The following is a 16458-nucleotide window of genomic DNA, read 5'->3' on the forward strand; positions in this document are numbered from 1 at the left end:
TATATGGAGTCTTCAGAATTGATGCTTTCTAATTGTGGTGCTGGAGAAGACTCTTGACAGTCCCTTGGACAGCAAGGAGATCAAACCAGTCCATCCTAAAGGAAATCAGTCCTGAATATTCATTGGAAGGACTGATGCTGAAGCTGAAACTCCAGTACTTTGGCCACCTGATGCAAAGAGCTGACTCCCTAGAAAAGACCCTGATGATGGGAAAGATTGAGGGCAGGAGGAGAAGGGAGTGACAGAGGATGAGATGGTTGGATGGCATCACTGACTCCATGGACATGAGCTTGAGCAAATTCTAGGAGAAAGCAAAGGACAGGGAAGCCTGGTGTGCTGCAGTCCATGGGGTTATAAAGAGTCAGACATGATGCAGCAACTGAACAACAACAATATGGAGTCTTTCCTCAGTTTCTTGAGCAACTTACGTTATATGTATATGGAACCGAGCTGATTTTTTCTATGCAGCAACTGGATGGGACATTGTTTCTGAGCTGACTCCCGCAATGATTTTTTTAAAGAATTACTGTTAGTTTGAAAAGTGAAAGTGTCAGTCGCTCAGTCATATCCAACTCTTTGTGACCCCATGGACTGTAGCCCACGAGGTTCCTCTGTCCATGGGATTCTCCAGGTAAGAATACTGGAGTGGGTTGCCATTCCCTTCTCCAGGGGATGTTCCTGACTTGACACACATTTTAGAGGACTCTTTCTGCGAACCAATTTTATGTGCTAGGTATTGAGGAATTAAAACATAAAGATGAGTTTCTGCCCTCATGAGGCTTACCAACTACTTAATAAAAGAGGGATAGATACACCGTATTCACCAGGCAGTTATAAAGGCCTCTTTGGAAATGTAATTCACAATTTTTATCAAGTCAAACTAAGCCTTGTTTCAATGGCATAAATTCTCCCAGGTCTGATTTTTCAAACAGTCAGTTCTAAACATCTCTAAGAAGTACAAAATTCATTCTAACAGATGTCTGCCAGCCTCCAACTGCAGCTGGCCCTGCAGCTTTGGGGACCCCCACGCCACCTGGTCACCAAGGGCAGAAATTGCAGGGCCAGCTGGCCTCCCCCTGCAGCCCCACAGCCAGTCAGTCACCAAGTCCAGGGGATGTCAGCTTCTGAAAACCCATCATCTCCTTGTCTCCTCTTCACCTACTTAGTTATGACCTCATCAAGTCCTGTCAAAACTTCGATAAGTTTTTCTTTTCTTTAAATAGAAACATAGTCTCAGTGTATGACTTTTCTCAGACAAGAGAGAATGATAGAAGGAAAGAAAGATGTCACCCATCAATTTTACCACCTAGAAATAACTACTATTAGGCTCCTTTTTTTCTAGACTCATGGAGCCTTTTTAATCCTCAAACCAAAATTGGATCTTACTGTGCCTACTCTTTTGTGAATTTCTCTTCTCACTTACACAATGTGTCATGGGCATCTTTCTAGGGGTGACAACCACAGCCCATCACAGCTTGTTAAAGCAGCACAGGGCTTCAGCCCCTGGACTCTCCCCATTAGATGCAATGTGCCATGGGCATCTTTCTAGGAGTGACAACCACAGCCCATCACAAGCAGCATAGGACTTCAGCCCCTGGACTCTCTCCATTAGATGCAATGCCCCTAGTTCTGGTCTGCCAGCATCGCTATGTGGAACTAACTGCCCTTCCCAACCAGCCATGCAATTATGTTCCATTCAGATAGCCTGAACTGGTGCCAGTCCTGATCCCTTGTCTCCCCAGCTCCCCATGCCTCCAAGGATGGGCACTTGACCAAGAGGACTCTACCTGACCATGGCTCAGTTGAAAGACGGGTTTATAACCCAAGTTCCATCTGTCACGGTTGCTCCATGATGAGTGGCAGCTACTTTTGGGGTCAAGATCTTTCTGCTACAGTCACTGAGCTGGCAGGGCAGACATCCTGAACTGTAAATGCCATCCCTGTGTCTGTGAGAGGACAGCCTGCCTGAGAATAACGCCAAGACAGAGAAATGCTAAGGCGAGAGAGGTAAAGACTGAAGAGATCCTCCAAGCCTGAATCCAGCTCTGCCTAAAGCCAGTTTCCTCCCATCAGGAAGCTTCTACAAGTCTCCTATCCTTATCCATCAGAGAGCAGACAGAACAAAAACCACAATCAGAGAAAACTAATCAAACTGATCACGTGGATCACAGCCTTGTCTAAATCAATGAAACTATGAGTCATGCCATGTAGGGCCACCCAAGTGGGATGAATCATGGTGGAGAGTTCTGACAAAATGTGGTCCACTCAAGAAAGGAATGGGAAACCACTTCAGTTTTCTTGCCTTGAGAACCCCATGAACAGTATGAAAAGGCAAAAAGATATGACACTGAAAGATGAACTCCCCAGGTCAGCAGGTGCCCAATATGCTACTGAAGAAGAGGTTGAGCCAAAGCAAAAACAACGCCCAGCTGTGGATGTGACTGATGATGGAAGTAAAGTCTGATGCTGTAAAGAACAATATTGCACAGGAACTTGGAATGTTAGGTCCATGAATCAAGGCAAATTGGAAGTGGTCAAACAGATGATGGCAAGAGTGAACATCGACATTTTAGTATTCAGTGAACTAAAATGGATCAGAATGGGCAAATTTAATTCAGAGTATTATTACATTTACTACTGTGGGCAAGAATCCCTTAGAAGAAATGGAGTAGCCATCATAGTCAACAAGAGAGTCTGAAATGCAGTACTTTGGTGCAGTCTCAAAACCGAGAGAATGATCTCTGTTCATCTCCATGGCAAACCTTTCAATATCACAGTAATCCAAGTTTACGCTCCAACCACTAATGCCAAAGAAGCTGAAGTTGCATGGTTCTATGAAGACCTACAAGACCTTCTAGAACTAACACTAAAAAAACACACACAAAAAATCCTTTTCATTAAAGGGGACTGGAATGCAAAAGTAGGAAGTCAATAGATACCTGGAGTAATAGGCAAGCTTGGCCTTGGGAGTACTAAAGGAAGCAGGGCAAAGGCTAACAGAGTTTTGCCAGGAGAATTCACTGGTCATAACAACCAGTTATGTTGTGTTCCAACAACACAAGAGACAACTCTACACATGGACATCACCAGATGGTCAATACCAAAATCAGATTGATTATATTTTTGCAACTGAAGATGGAGAAGCTCTATACAGTCAGCAAAAACAAGACTGGGAGCTGACTGTAATTCAGATCATGAACTCCTTACTCGCAAATTCAGACTTAAATTGAAGACAGTAGGGAAAACCACTAGGCCATTCAGGTATGACCTAAATCAAATCTCTTACAATTATACAGTGGAAGTGACAAATAGATTCGAGAGATTAGATCTGATAGACAGAATGCCTGAAGAACTATGGAGGGAGGTTTGTTAACACTGTATTGGAGGCAGTGATTCTAACTACCCCCAAGAAAAAGAAATGCAAAAAGGCAAAGTGGTTGTCTAAGGAGGACTTACAAACAGCTGAGAAAAGAAGACAAGAGAAAGGCAAAGGAGAAAAGCAAAGATATATCCATCTGAATGCAGAGTTCCAAAGAAGAGCAAGGAGAAATAAGAAAGCCTTCCTCAGTGATCAATGCAAAGAAATAGAGGAAAACAACAGAATGGAAAAGTCTAGAGATCCCTTTAAGGAAATCAGAGACACCAAGGGAACATTTCATGCAAAGACAGGCACAATACAGGACAGAAATGGTATGGACCTAACTGAAGCAGAAGATATTAAGAAGAGGTAGCAAGAATACACAGAAGAACTGTACAAAAAGATCTTCATGACCGAGATAACCAAGATGGAGTGATTATTCCTCTAGAGCCAGACATCCTGGAGTGCAAACCCAAGTGGGCCTTAGGAAGAATATGAACAAAGCTAGTGAAGGTGATGGAATTCCAGCTAAGCTATTTCAAATTCTAAAAGATAATGCTGTGAAAGTGCTGCACTCAATATGCTAGCCAATTTGGAAAACTCAGCAGTGGCACAGGACTGGAAAAGGTCAGTTTTCATTCTAATCCCAAAGAAAGACAATGCCAAAGAATGTTCAAACTACTGCAAACTGCACTCATTTTACATGCTAGCAAAGTAATGCTCAAAATTCTCCAAGCTAGGCTTCAACAGTATGTGAACTGAGAACTTCCAGATGTTCAAGCTGAAATTAGAAAAGGCAGAGGAACCAAAGATCACATTGCCAACATCCGTTGGATCACAGAAAAGGCAAAGGAATTTCAGAAAAACATCTATTTCTGCTTCACGGATTATGCTAAAGCCTCTGACTGTGTGGATCACAACAAACTGTGGAAAATTCTTAATGAGATAGGAATACCACACCACCTTACCTGCCTCAAGAGAAATCTGTATGCAGGTCAAGAAGCAACAGTTAGAACCAGATACGGGACAATGGACTGGCACCAAATTAGGAAAGGAGTACGTCAAGGCTGTATATTGTCACCCTGTTTATTTAACTTATATGCAGAGTACATCATGAGAAATGCCAGGCTGCATGAAGTACAAGTTGGAATGAAGACTGCCAGGAGAAATATCAATAATCTCAGATATACATACAACACCACCCTTAGGCAGAGAGTGAAGAGGAACTAAAGAACCTCTTGATGAAAGTGAAAGAAGACAGTGAAAAAGCTCACTTAAAACTCAACATTCTTTTACAAGTGGTTGACCAGTTTTCCCAGCACCACTTGTTAAAGAGATTGTCTTTAATCCATTGTATATTCTTGCCTCCTTTGTCAAAGATAAGGTGTCCATATGTGCGTGGATTTATCTCTGGGCTTTCTATTTCGTTCCATTGATCTATATTTCTGTCTTTGTGCCAGTACCATACTGTCTTGATGACTGTGGCTTTGTAGTAGAGCCTGAAGTCAGGTAGGTTGATTCCTCCAGTTCCATTCTTCTTTCTCAAGATTGCTTTGGCTATTCGAGGTTTTTTGTATTTCCATACAAATTGTGAAATTATTTGTTCTCGCCCTGTGAAGAATACTGTTGGTAGCTTGATAGGGATTGCATTGAATCTATAGATTGCTTTGGGTAGTATACTCATTTTCACTATATCGATTCTTCCGATCCATGAACATGGTATATTTCTCCATCTATTAGTGTCCTCTTTGATTTCTTTCACCAGTGTTTTATAGTTTTCTATATATAGGTCTTTAGTTTCTTTAGGTAGATATATTCCTAGGTATTTTATTCCTTCCGTTGCAATGGTGAATGGAATTGTTTCCTTAATTTCTCTTTCTGTTTTCTCATTATTAGTGTATAGGAATGCAAGGGATTTCTGTGTGTTGATTTTATATCCTGCAACTTTACTATAGTCACTTTCTAACACCATACACAAAAATAAACTCAAAATGGATTAAAGATCTAAACATAAGACCAGAAACTATAAAACTCCTAGAGGAGAACATAGGCAAAACACTCTCCGACATACATCACAGCAGGATCCTCTATGACCCACCTCCCAGAATATCGGAAATAAAAGCAAAAATAAACAAATGGGACCTAATTAACCTTAAAAGCTTCTGCACATCAAAGGAAACTATCAGCAAGGTGAAAAGACAGCCTTCAGAATGGGAGAAAATAATAGCAAATGAAGCAACTGACAAACAACTAATCTCAAAAATATACAAGCAACTCCTACAGCTCAACTCCAGAAAAATAAATGACCCAATCAAAAAATGGGCCAAAGAAGTAAATAGACATTTCTCCAAAGAAGACATACAGATGGCTAACAAACACATGAAAAGATGCTCAACATCACTAATTATCAGAGAAATCCAAATCAAGACCACTATGAGGTACCATTTCACACCAGTCAGAATGGCTGTGATCCAAAAGTCTACAAATAATAAATGTTGGAGAGGGTGTGGAGGAAAGGGAACCCTCTTACACTGTTGGTGGGAATGCAAACTAGTACAGCCACTATGGAGAACAGTGTGGAGATTCCTTAAAAAACTGGAAATAGAACTGCCTTATGATCCAGCAATCCCACTGCTGGGCATACACACTGAGGAAACCAGAAGGGAAAGAGACACGTGCACCCCAATGTTCATCGCAGCACTGTTTATAATAGCCAGGACATGGAAGCAACCTAGATGCCCATCAGCAGATGAATGGATAAGAAAGCTGTGGTACATATACACAATGGAGTATTACTCAGCCATTAAAAAGAATACATTTGAATCAGTTCTAATGAGGTGGATGAAACTGGAGCCTATTATACAGAGTGAAGTAAGCCAGAAGGAAAAACACCAATACAGTATACTAACGCATATATATGGAATTTAGAAAGATGATAACAATAACCCTGTGTACGAGACAGCAAAAGTGACACTGATGTATGGAACAGTCTTATGGATTCTGTGGGAGAGGGAGAGGGTGGGAAGATTTGGGAGAATGGCATTGAAACATGTAAAATATCATGTATGACGAGATGCCAGTCCAGGTTCAATGCACGATACTGGATGCTTGGGGCTAGTGCACTGGGACGACCCAGAGGGATGGTATGGGGAGGGAGGATGGAGGAGGGTTCAGGATGGGGAGCACATGTATACCTGTGATGGATTCATTTTGATATTTGGCAAAACTAATACAATTACATAAAGTTTAAAAATAAAATAAAAATTAAACAAAAACAAAAACAAAAAAAACTCAACATTGAAAAAACAAAGATCATGGCATCCGGTTCCATCACTTCATGGCAAATAGATGGGGAAACAATGAAAACAGTGACAGACTTAATTTTCTTGGGCTCAAAAATCACTGCAGAGGGTGACTGCAGCCATGAAATTAAAAGATGCTTGCTCCTTGGAAGAAAAGCTATGACCAACCTAGACAGCATATTAAAAAGCAGAGACATTACTTTGCCGACCAAGGTCCATATAGTCAGAGCTGTGGTTTTTCCAGTAGTCATGTAAGGATGTGAGAGTTGGATTATAAAGAAAGCTGAGCACCGAAGAATTGATGCTTTTGAACTGTGGTGTTGGAGAAGAATCTTGAGAGTTCCTTGGACTGCAAGGAGATCTAACCAGTCAATCCTAAAGGAAATCAACCCTGAATATTCATTGGAAGCACTGATGATGACGCCCTAATACTCTGGCCACCTGATTCGAAGAACCGACTCATTAGGAAAGACCCTGATGCTGGGAAAGATTGAAAACAGGAAGAGAAGGGGATGACAGAGGATGAGATGGTTGGGTGGTGTCACTGAATCGAAAGATATGAGTTTGAGCAAGCTCTGGGAGTTGGTGATGGACAGGGAAGCCTGGTGTGCTGCAGTCCATGAGGTTGCAAAGAATCAGATACGACTGAGTGACTAAACTGACGGAACTGAAAGTCAGTTTCAATTCTCAGTGTCACAATTGCCAGTGACAAGCACCAACAAACCCTTGGGACCAAGTCAATTTGACAGAAATTCTAAGACACCCTACCACACTTAGGATTTTTTCCAATTTTTGACTGTCTAGACCAACAAATATTGAACATCACTGCACCCTGGTAATTTCTGCAGTGGATTTCCAAGTAGTCTCCGTATCTCCAGCCTTGGCCCCTTCATTTCTTTCTCAGTGCCCTCTAACTCCAGGTCATGTTCTCTGTTGCCTGACAAGGTATTCTTTGAAACAAGTATGTGACTATGATAGTTTTCTGCTGAAAAGCTTCGCTTCCTTCAGGGGGAAGCAGGGCCCAGCATTCGTATCATTTCAGGTCACCCTTCCGTGGGCACCTCTGCTCCATGACGACCTACTTGGGGCTTTTAATGCCATGTTTTCCCATCTTATTTCCTGCTGGCATATGTCTGCATGTCTATCACTTCTGCTTCCCTTTAAGTCTCAGCTCTCATCACCTCTCAGGTGAAGCGTTCCCTGACTCTCTAAGACTGAGGTAAGTAACTTTCTTCCTAGATCAGGAACAGTTAGAGTTGTTGTCACACATCACTATTTCTACTTATGGCTATATACTCCTTGAGGACTGAGTCATGTTTTGTGTGTCTCTGACTCTTGGGGGCCCAGAGCATAGTAGGCATTGAGAAAATATTTTTTGTTTGCACGAATGATTAAGCTTGTTGATTAATGATGAATGTTTAATTACCTGGTGTGACTGACTTCATAGGCAGAGCTCCATTATTAGGCAGCAGAGGCCATGCTGCCTGAACCATTTCCAGCAGCACGTTCTTTTGTACACAAGCTCCCAAACCAAAGCCCATTCTTCTCAAGATTCATCATTATCGAAGGTAGCTTACCACCCTATCCTAGAACCTCGCTCAGGCCTGGTATAGTACAGGTGTTCAATGAATATTTATTAAATAGATAAATGACCATATCTTTTTTTAAAAATATAGGTCACAAAGTGTTGGGAAGAAGGGAAACAAATCAGTCATTTGGGCTTTTAAAATTCTAACATCACAAGTTTCAAAATATCCTCATTCATTCAACATTCAGCACATATACTGAGCACTTACTATAGACCAGGCAACAGCTTAGGAGTTAAAGATGGACCAGTGAACAGCATAAGCATGGATGAAGCTCCCCTCATTGAAGAGAAAGAAAGTAAATAAGTAAACAGAGTAATCCAGTGAAATACATAAAAATAAACACAACTCATTTGGTGAGCAGTATTGAACTCTAGTTAATGATGTCATGCTGCAATATCTAAAGGTTAAGTATTCTTTTATGCAAAAAATAAAAACAAAGTTGGATTGATGGATGGGGAGAAGATAAACACATGGATGCACAGGTCATGGAACAAATAAAGCAAACTGTTACCTGCAGAGTCCAGGCTGTGGGATTCTATTGTACCTTTCTCCCCACCCCCCTCCACTTTCCAAATATTTCACAAATTTCATAACAAAACAGGGAAGAATATTGGCTGCATGGCATTCACAATGTTGATGCTGAGTCTGATGATGAAACTGACATGACAGAAAAAACTCCACCAAAAAAATAAAGTTACATCACACAAGAAGCAATCTGATTTTAAAAACTGTACATAGTGATGTGATGCTTCAAATTTCACCATAACTGATGTTTTTTCCCCAAATGGTAGTGATGCTAGGCTCTTTGAGAGATAGGAGGCTGGATATAGGCTGGGGAAACTATTATGTTCAGTTGAGTTGAAAAGGATGAGCATCTGAACTGTTGACAGAAGGCACACCAGAGTAAATTTTTCAAGTGTCAAAAAGCAATTTAGGAGGGAATGGACCCCTTAGAAGAACATCATTCCTGAAGGCTGAGACTCAGACTGAAGGAACTGCAAGGCTGATCCTATTACTCACTGGTCTGCACAGAAGTAAAAGGCAAGAGCCCTCCTGATCCAAGTTAAAGGCCAAAAAGGCCGTCTGAATCACAAATAGCTCCTCTGCTTGTCAGCCTCTAAAAATAAAGTCGTACATGGAAGCAATGCATCCTTGGCTGAAGCCAGCATGTTTGTCATTTGTATGAAATGAAACTAGCTTGTTTCTAAAATTCCTGTTTTGTAAGGCAAAAGTTTTGGTCTACAAGCCACTATTCTGACTCAGCTGCAAGCCCCAAGTCCCTGGAGAAACTGAGTTAGAATGTCAGCGACAACAATCATCAGTAAGACTTCAACAACTCTTGAAAACCTAACCGTGTGAATAAATTCTGTGGGAAGACAAGGGAGAGTAACCTGAGGTCACTAGCTTCAAGAAGCTTCTGTACTCTCAGATTTTTTTTTCTTAATGTAAGTATTGTAGAATTACAATGTTGTGTGAATTTCTGCTGTATAGCCAAGTGATTCTCATCCCATCTCAATGAGGTGAGGTTGAGATGGTTGGATGGCATCACCCACATGATAGACATGAGTTTGAGTGGGCTCCGGGAGTTGGTGATGGACAGGGAGGCCTGGCTTGCTGCAGTCCATGGAGTCGCAAAGAGTTGGACATGACTGAGTGACTGAACTGAACTGAGCCAAGTGATTCAGTTACGTATATATACATATATATTCTTTTTCATATTCTTTTCCATTATGGTTATTAATATCCTGTAATGGTTATTACAGGATATTAAATATAGTTCCCTGTGCTATATAGTGTAATCTTAAGATTTGTATATTGTACCTTCTTTATTTTTCCCTACATTGTTGCATGGTCTAAAAACAGAACAGACATGATCATTCAATTTAATTAAATCAGTAAGTATTTTCTGAATGCCTACTATGTGCCAGATAGTCTTTAAAGTGTTGGAGTCTCAGCGATGAAAAAAAACAGACAAAACTCGTACCAACACTATTAGAATCCGGCAGAGGAAGAGAAAATTAACAGAAGTCTGTGAAGTATAAATGCTGCATGGTAAAGCAATTAGAGGAAAAGAAAGCAGGGAAGGGGTGTAAGAAGTTGCAGAGAAAAGAGTTGCATTTCAAAAAGGGGAAGGGGGTCAGGATTAATCTCATTGAAGTGACATTTGAGCCACAGACCCAATTAAAGGGAACAATGTTCGGAAGATGGAGCAATCAATGCAAAGGTCCTAGAGTAGGAGTGTGTCTGGCCCACCTAAAAAACAATAGGGATGCTAGAGAGAAGTGAGTAAGAGAACATGGAGTAAGAAATGAGGCCCGGGGAGTAGCGGGGCCAGACCCCTTCAGGCCTTGAGGCTACTGGGGTGACTAATTTTCCCCTCCAGCGAGAGGCTACATCACTGTGGAAATAGGAGGGTCAGGATGTGACTGACATTTTAATTAACTCCATTCTGTGGTTGTGTCTATCTGTTCTTTATTCAGTAATTCAACACACGTTGATCACCTATGATGCTGCTTCAGATGTGGAAGACTCAGCAGTGATGATGCTCGTGGAGACCACAAGGTGCGACCCGGGCTGGCACGTGGGAGTGGGGAGGACACGGGGCAGGAGAGTGTGGCTCAGGGCGGGAAGGCTTTCCGGAAGACAGCACCTCCCCGGAGGGTGCACAGGGTGCGGGGGAGGCACAGGGCTCCCAGACAAAGGAACAGCGCATGCAATGGCCTGCTGTTGTCCTGAGAGACACCTAAAAGCCGAGAAGAGGCAGGACGACATCAAAGAGGCCAGCGGGGCTGAGGTAGGATAGCAAAAGGAAACGGGGTGGAGGTGAAACCAGGAGGCGATAATGCCTCTAGAGCCCCTCCACTCTGTTCCTCACTCAACTATCACAGCTTCCAAATTTCCACATGTGCCAACAAACACTGAACATCCCCCAGGCTGGACTACATGACACGAGCAGCCAGAAGGCAAATTCTCAAAAATTACTTAAGTAAAAATAAACTAATGTAAACAAGACTTTGCCTCAACTGGAAATATTCTAGGACAGTGATATGAACAGTGAGGTTGCTAAACAGACTAATAAATGTTACTGAAACTTTTCAATGACAGGAGATAAATACACACCTGAGATGCAATTTGCCTGAAACCAGGAATGAGGACTCTGGTAATTTCTGCTATTGCTACCTTCAGCCATAGTCTCCACAACGAGAGAGGAAGATAATGCAATTAGATGAAGATGTTTTATCACTGCTCATGTTTTCACATAAGCCAGAAGAAGCTGTGAATAAGGGCATCACACAGATAACCAGAACACTATCCAAACACGGGAGAATTCAAGATGCAAGACACCAACTTCAGGGTTTTATTTTCTCTTGTAAATGGTATAGGCATTTGATTTTTCTGTGTGGGCAGATTTCTTTCATTCCTTTACTGGGGTATAATGCACCTTGTTTGGGACTGAGAAAAACAAGAGCATGCCTTCAGGAGCTTAGTAAAAGCAGTATAGACAGCAGATTAAAGGCTATTGACTGAAATAATGCCTAAATATAGGGTCAAGTCCCTAGCAAGTCCATAAAAAGCAACTATTAATTCTCAACAAGAAATAGCAAAAGTATCCCCACATAAATCAAAGTCTACTTGGCAGACTACACAAAACAGTCCTGGAAACACTAGTTTAAAAACTAGAACCTTGAGGATTCATATATACGGATTCATGGATTCATATATATGTATGGCTGAGTCCCTTTGCTGTTCACCTGAAGCTGTCACAACATTGTTAACTGGCTATACCCCAATACAAAATAAAGAGTTAAAAAAAACAAGTAGAACCGTGAAGACTTCCCTGGCGGTCTAGTGGTTGAGACTCCATGCTTCCACTTACAGGAGGCATGGGTTCAGTTCCTGGTTTGGGAACTAAGATCCCACATGCCAAGAGGCATGGCCAAAGAAAAAGTACAACCTTGAAAAAAACTTTTGATGTATTAAGTGGAAAATTAATGGGGAAAAAAAAGGAGACACAAAATTATAGTATGCATGTTACAATGCTGTAAAAATGTACCTCTGAAAAAAGATAATAATGCTTATATTAGGGTATGGGAACCTTCTTCCAAGGGGAGGCTTTCCCTGTTTTTGTGATAGGGTTATTATTATTACTATTATTTTATTTGATTAGAAATATGGAGGGAATCATACTTCAAGAGAAAAAATAAAATCCTGCTATTGGGGTGATCTAAAGGAGGCAAAGGTGGTGAGAATCATAGGGGCACCTTCAGAGAGCAGCAGGCTGTTGGGTGAGCCCAGGTTCAGATGAAGGGCAGTGGTGGGGGAGAGAAGACAGAGGGTTTGAGAGCTATGCTATGGACTTTGAATCCAACCCCAAGGGCAAGGGGAAGGCGCTATGTCTGTAAGGAGGAACAGCCTGATCCAAGCTGAGCTTTTCCGAGCTGGCTCTGGGGCAGGAAAAGGGTCTCAGAGTCCAGTTCAGAAGCCACGCTCAAAGCCATACTAGTGTATGGACAAGAGGGAAAAGCAGGAACAAGAGGCCTGCCCTGAGGGAGTAGGGACCATACTTCTCAGCTCAGCTTCCTGGGGGAAAAAACCATCATTCAAAGATCTAATTAAATGTCCTTACTATTCTCTGACCATCTGGTTTGCCCTATAGAAGCTGCGTAGGAAGGTGCTGGGAATAGTCTATGCTCATAAAAATGCTCAAATGCAAACAGAATACACGAAGATAGTTCTCTGAAATTCTGAGATTTGGGGCAAAACAGTAAAGAAAAGCCAGCCTTTCCAACTTGTAGAAACTCTATCAACTTGGTGAGGAAATGAGCTAGAGGAGAAATATAAGCAGCCTCAAAGTGAGGTGTGCTCTCTGAATCTTCAACAGCATCTATCTGGCCAGGAGCATCTGTCTCACTTCTCTACTCCTAAAGATGCTTCAGCAATGGTGGGTGTGTTTTACTCTCTCCTTATCCTCCTGCTGGGCCCTTTCTAACCAGCCTTTCCCACCCTCCCCCTGCCCTCCATACCTGCAAACACCCAAGGCAGCTGGAGTTGATGACAATGATTTTACAAGTACAACATTATTTCTGTGGTCTCCAAACTTCTCCCTGTGCAACCATCCCATCAGGAGAGAACAATCTAAATGCATCCAGTGTATGCGCACACTTTTCAGCAGCTTAGTTCGTGTCCAACTGTCTGTGACCCCATAGACTGCAGCATACTAGGCTTCCCTGCACTTCACCACCTCCCAGAGTTTGCTTAAACTCATTTTTATTGAGTCGGTGAGCCATTCAACCATCTCATCCTCTGTCACCCCCTTCTCCTCCTGCCCTCAATCTTTCCCAGCATCAAGGTCTTTTCCAATGAGTTGGCTCTTTGCATCAGGTGGCCAAAGTATTGGGGCTTCAGCATCAGTCTTTCCAATGAATATTCAGGGTTGATTTACTTCAGTTATGTAAAGATTACTATCAGCCCATCTTTTAAGTACTAGTAAATGTTTCACTTTTTTTTTTAATTGACAAGACATAGGTAAACTTTTGACACTTTTATCTTCTATTCAAAGGAATGGTTCCCCGCACCCCACCCTCTCCGCTTCAGGTTGTGAGAACAGCCACATATACCCAAAGGGTGGGGGATGGAAGGTTCTGTGGGAACAACTGGGTTAGACTGGATCTGGCCCCTTTGTCATGTGGGAAGGGAAGGACCCTCTCTGAGGGGTGCAGCCAAATTCTCTGTGGGCATGCTCTGGAGGTAGGGTGGAGCAGGGAGGCACTGCTTTTTTTCCACAAGTTCTCCAACCTCGGGCACATCCTCAACAAGATCAAGGTCCCCAACTGCTTCATTTCCTTGTTTCCCCCATTCAAGACTGCCTCTGCCATAAGGATGTTTTCCATCAACCTGTTCACTGATGGATTTTGCCATCACTGATAATCCCTGCCTTGCTCCACTGTCTTATTAAGAGTTGTAAGATATTGATATTCTAATTTTTCATTCCTTTTGCATTTATTAGCTGTGATTTCTCCATAATTAACAATGTTCTTTCATCAACTATTTGATTATCTTCAAATACAACTTGTCCTAGGAAAGCAGGATCAAAACTGGATTCTTTCCCTTTATTTTTCAGAGTCATGAAGAGGGTGTCCTAGCCTAAAGGTGATCAATTGATTTTGTGGGTTTTTCTTGCTTGGACTATCATTCTGGACTAATGGATTATTTTTTGTTGGTTTGATTCCCTCCACTGCAGTCATTATTCTTTTTTTTTTTTTAATTTATTTGGCTGTGCCAGGTCTTAGCTGCAGCATGCAGGGTTTTTAGTCACAGCATATGGGGTCTAGTTCCCTGACCAGAGATTGAACCTAGGCCCCCTGCACTGGGAGCCCGGAGTCTTAGCTACTGGACCACAGGGAAGTCCTTTTTAGTCTTTTTGATGCCCAAACTACCTCATCTTTGGCTCCTATGTCCTTCTGACTCCACCCCAGGGGTCTTTCTTAGTCTCCTTGCTTCCAGATTAAAGATGTCACATTTTTAATGTTTGTCGCCCTAGGCCTAAAATCACCTATTTATCTTAGAAAGAGGTTTCTTCAGTGGGAAAGGTACTTAGGAAGCCCCAAACAAGTGTTAAGGATACTCATTGCCACCTGATCGTCTTTACTTTTGATCCTTTTCAAAGTACAGAGTTAGGAAACATTTACTTTTTAAAGAGAAAATATAAGTTCACATTGATATTTCCTATTCAAGCCAAATATTATACAGTCTTAACTTCTTTAAGCACTCCCTCTTCCTATCCACTGCAAATTCTGGTTCCCACAGTATACCTGGAATAGTTTCAAATAATAATAAATATTCCCCACTACAAATGTACGGTCCAAAGATTGTGTTTTAAAGTCAGTTGAAATAACTATTTTATCTGTGTGAGAGATTAATACCAACCTCACATATCACTAGGTGTGTTTCATGTTTTTTAATCTCTTCAATCTTTAGTGAATTCTTATTTCTTTTTAAATAAAACATTTATATGGTTCTAAAGTCAAAATAAAGTACATTAAGAGACATCTAGCACAGAGAACTATATTCAATATTCTGGATAAATCATAACAGGAAACACTATAAAAAAGAATATATAGATATGTGTTACTGAATCACTTTGCTGTACAGCAGAAATTAACACAACATTGCAAATCAACTATACTTCAGTTTAAAGTAAAAAAAAAAAAAAAAAGACATCTATTTTCTATCCCTGTCCCTTCAAACCCTCCTCCAGGGGTAATCATTTTTATTAGCTTGTTTTTTAGTCTTCCATTGTTTCTTTTGAAAACACAAGCACATTCACATACATCGGCATACATACATTTTCCTCCTGCTGCATACCCTTCTTGCATAGAAGGGAGGGACTCCACACACTGCCCTGAACTTTGGCTTTTATCGCTTAATATAGACTAGACATCTCCCTTCAGACAGTGTAATCTTCCCTCAGTCTTTCTGCACAGTTACACACGTTTCACTCTATCAATGGACAATATGATTCACTCAGTTCTCTAATAGGAACCTCTGGGTTATTTCCAGTCTTTCCTTAGTACAAACAGCGTCACAATACATGGCCTTGTATGCATGCCATGTATGATCTTTGTTCACTTGTCTTTGGGGTGGATTCCTAGATATGATCTGCTCAGTCAAAGGAAAGACGCCTAGAAGCTGTGCTAGACGGTGACAGATGCCCTGGCACGGGGCAGTGGCAGCCGGGCTGCATTCCCAGTGCTCTCCTGAAGTCTCACCTGAGGAAGAGCTGCGTGAGCAAACTTTCAGCTTCTTGCCAATTTGATATGTGGGACACGGGATCTTGGTGCAATTTTAAAATGTACTTCTCTTATTATGCATGAGGTTAACATGTTTCATGTATTTGGAGCAATACGTTTCTTTTTTTCTCTGGACTGCTTTTGACCATTTGCCTATTGGATTGTGGAACATTTTTGTCTCAATTCTTAGTAGCTCTTTATACATCAGTGATATTAACCCTCTGTAACAGAATATGCTATGGTATTATTTTTTTGATATTGTTGTTTTGGGCATACAGGTCTTTTTTTTTTTTTTTTAAGGCACTCAAATGTATAGGCTTTGCCCCCGAGTCCTGCTGAATTCTGAGTCACTTAGAAAACTATCTCCTTCCCAGGTTAACAAGAACTGATCTATTTTTTCTATCTTTAGTTATATTTTA

General features: G+C 41.4%; 1 protein-coding gene across 7 annotated transcripts in view; it reads right to left on the reverse strand.

The window, feature by feature from the left end:
• Positions 1-16458, reverse strand: part of MGAT5 (alpha-1,6-mannosylglycoprotein 6-beta-N-acetylglucosaminyltransferase) — a 397375-nt gene that overhangs the window by 117961 nt on the left and 262956 nt on the right. The gene's annotated exons all lie outside the window — the stretch shown is intronic.

The sequence above is a fragment of the Bos indicus genome, chromosome 2, assembly GCF_029378745.1.
Source record: "Bos indicus isolate NIAB-ARS_2022 breed Sahiwal x Tharparkar chromosome 2, NIAB-ARS_B.indTharparkar_mat_pri_1.0, whole genome shotgun sequence".
NCBI lineage: Eukaryota > Metazoa > Chordata > Mammalia > Artiodactyla > Bovidae > Bos > Bos indicus.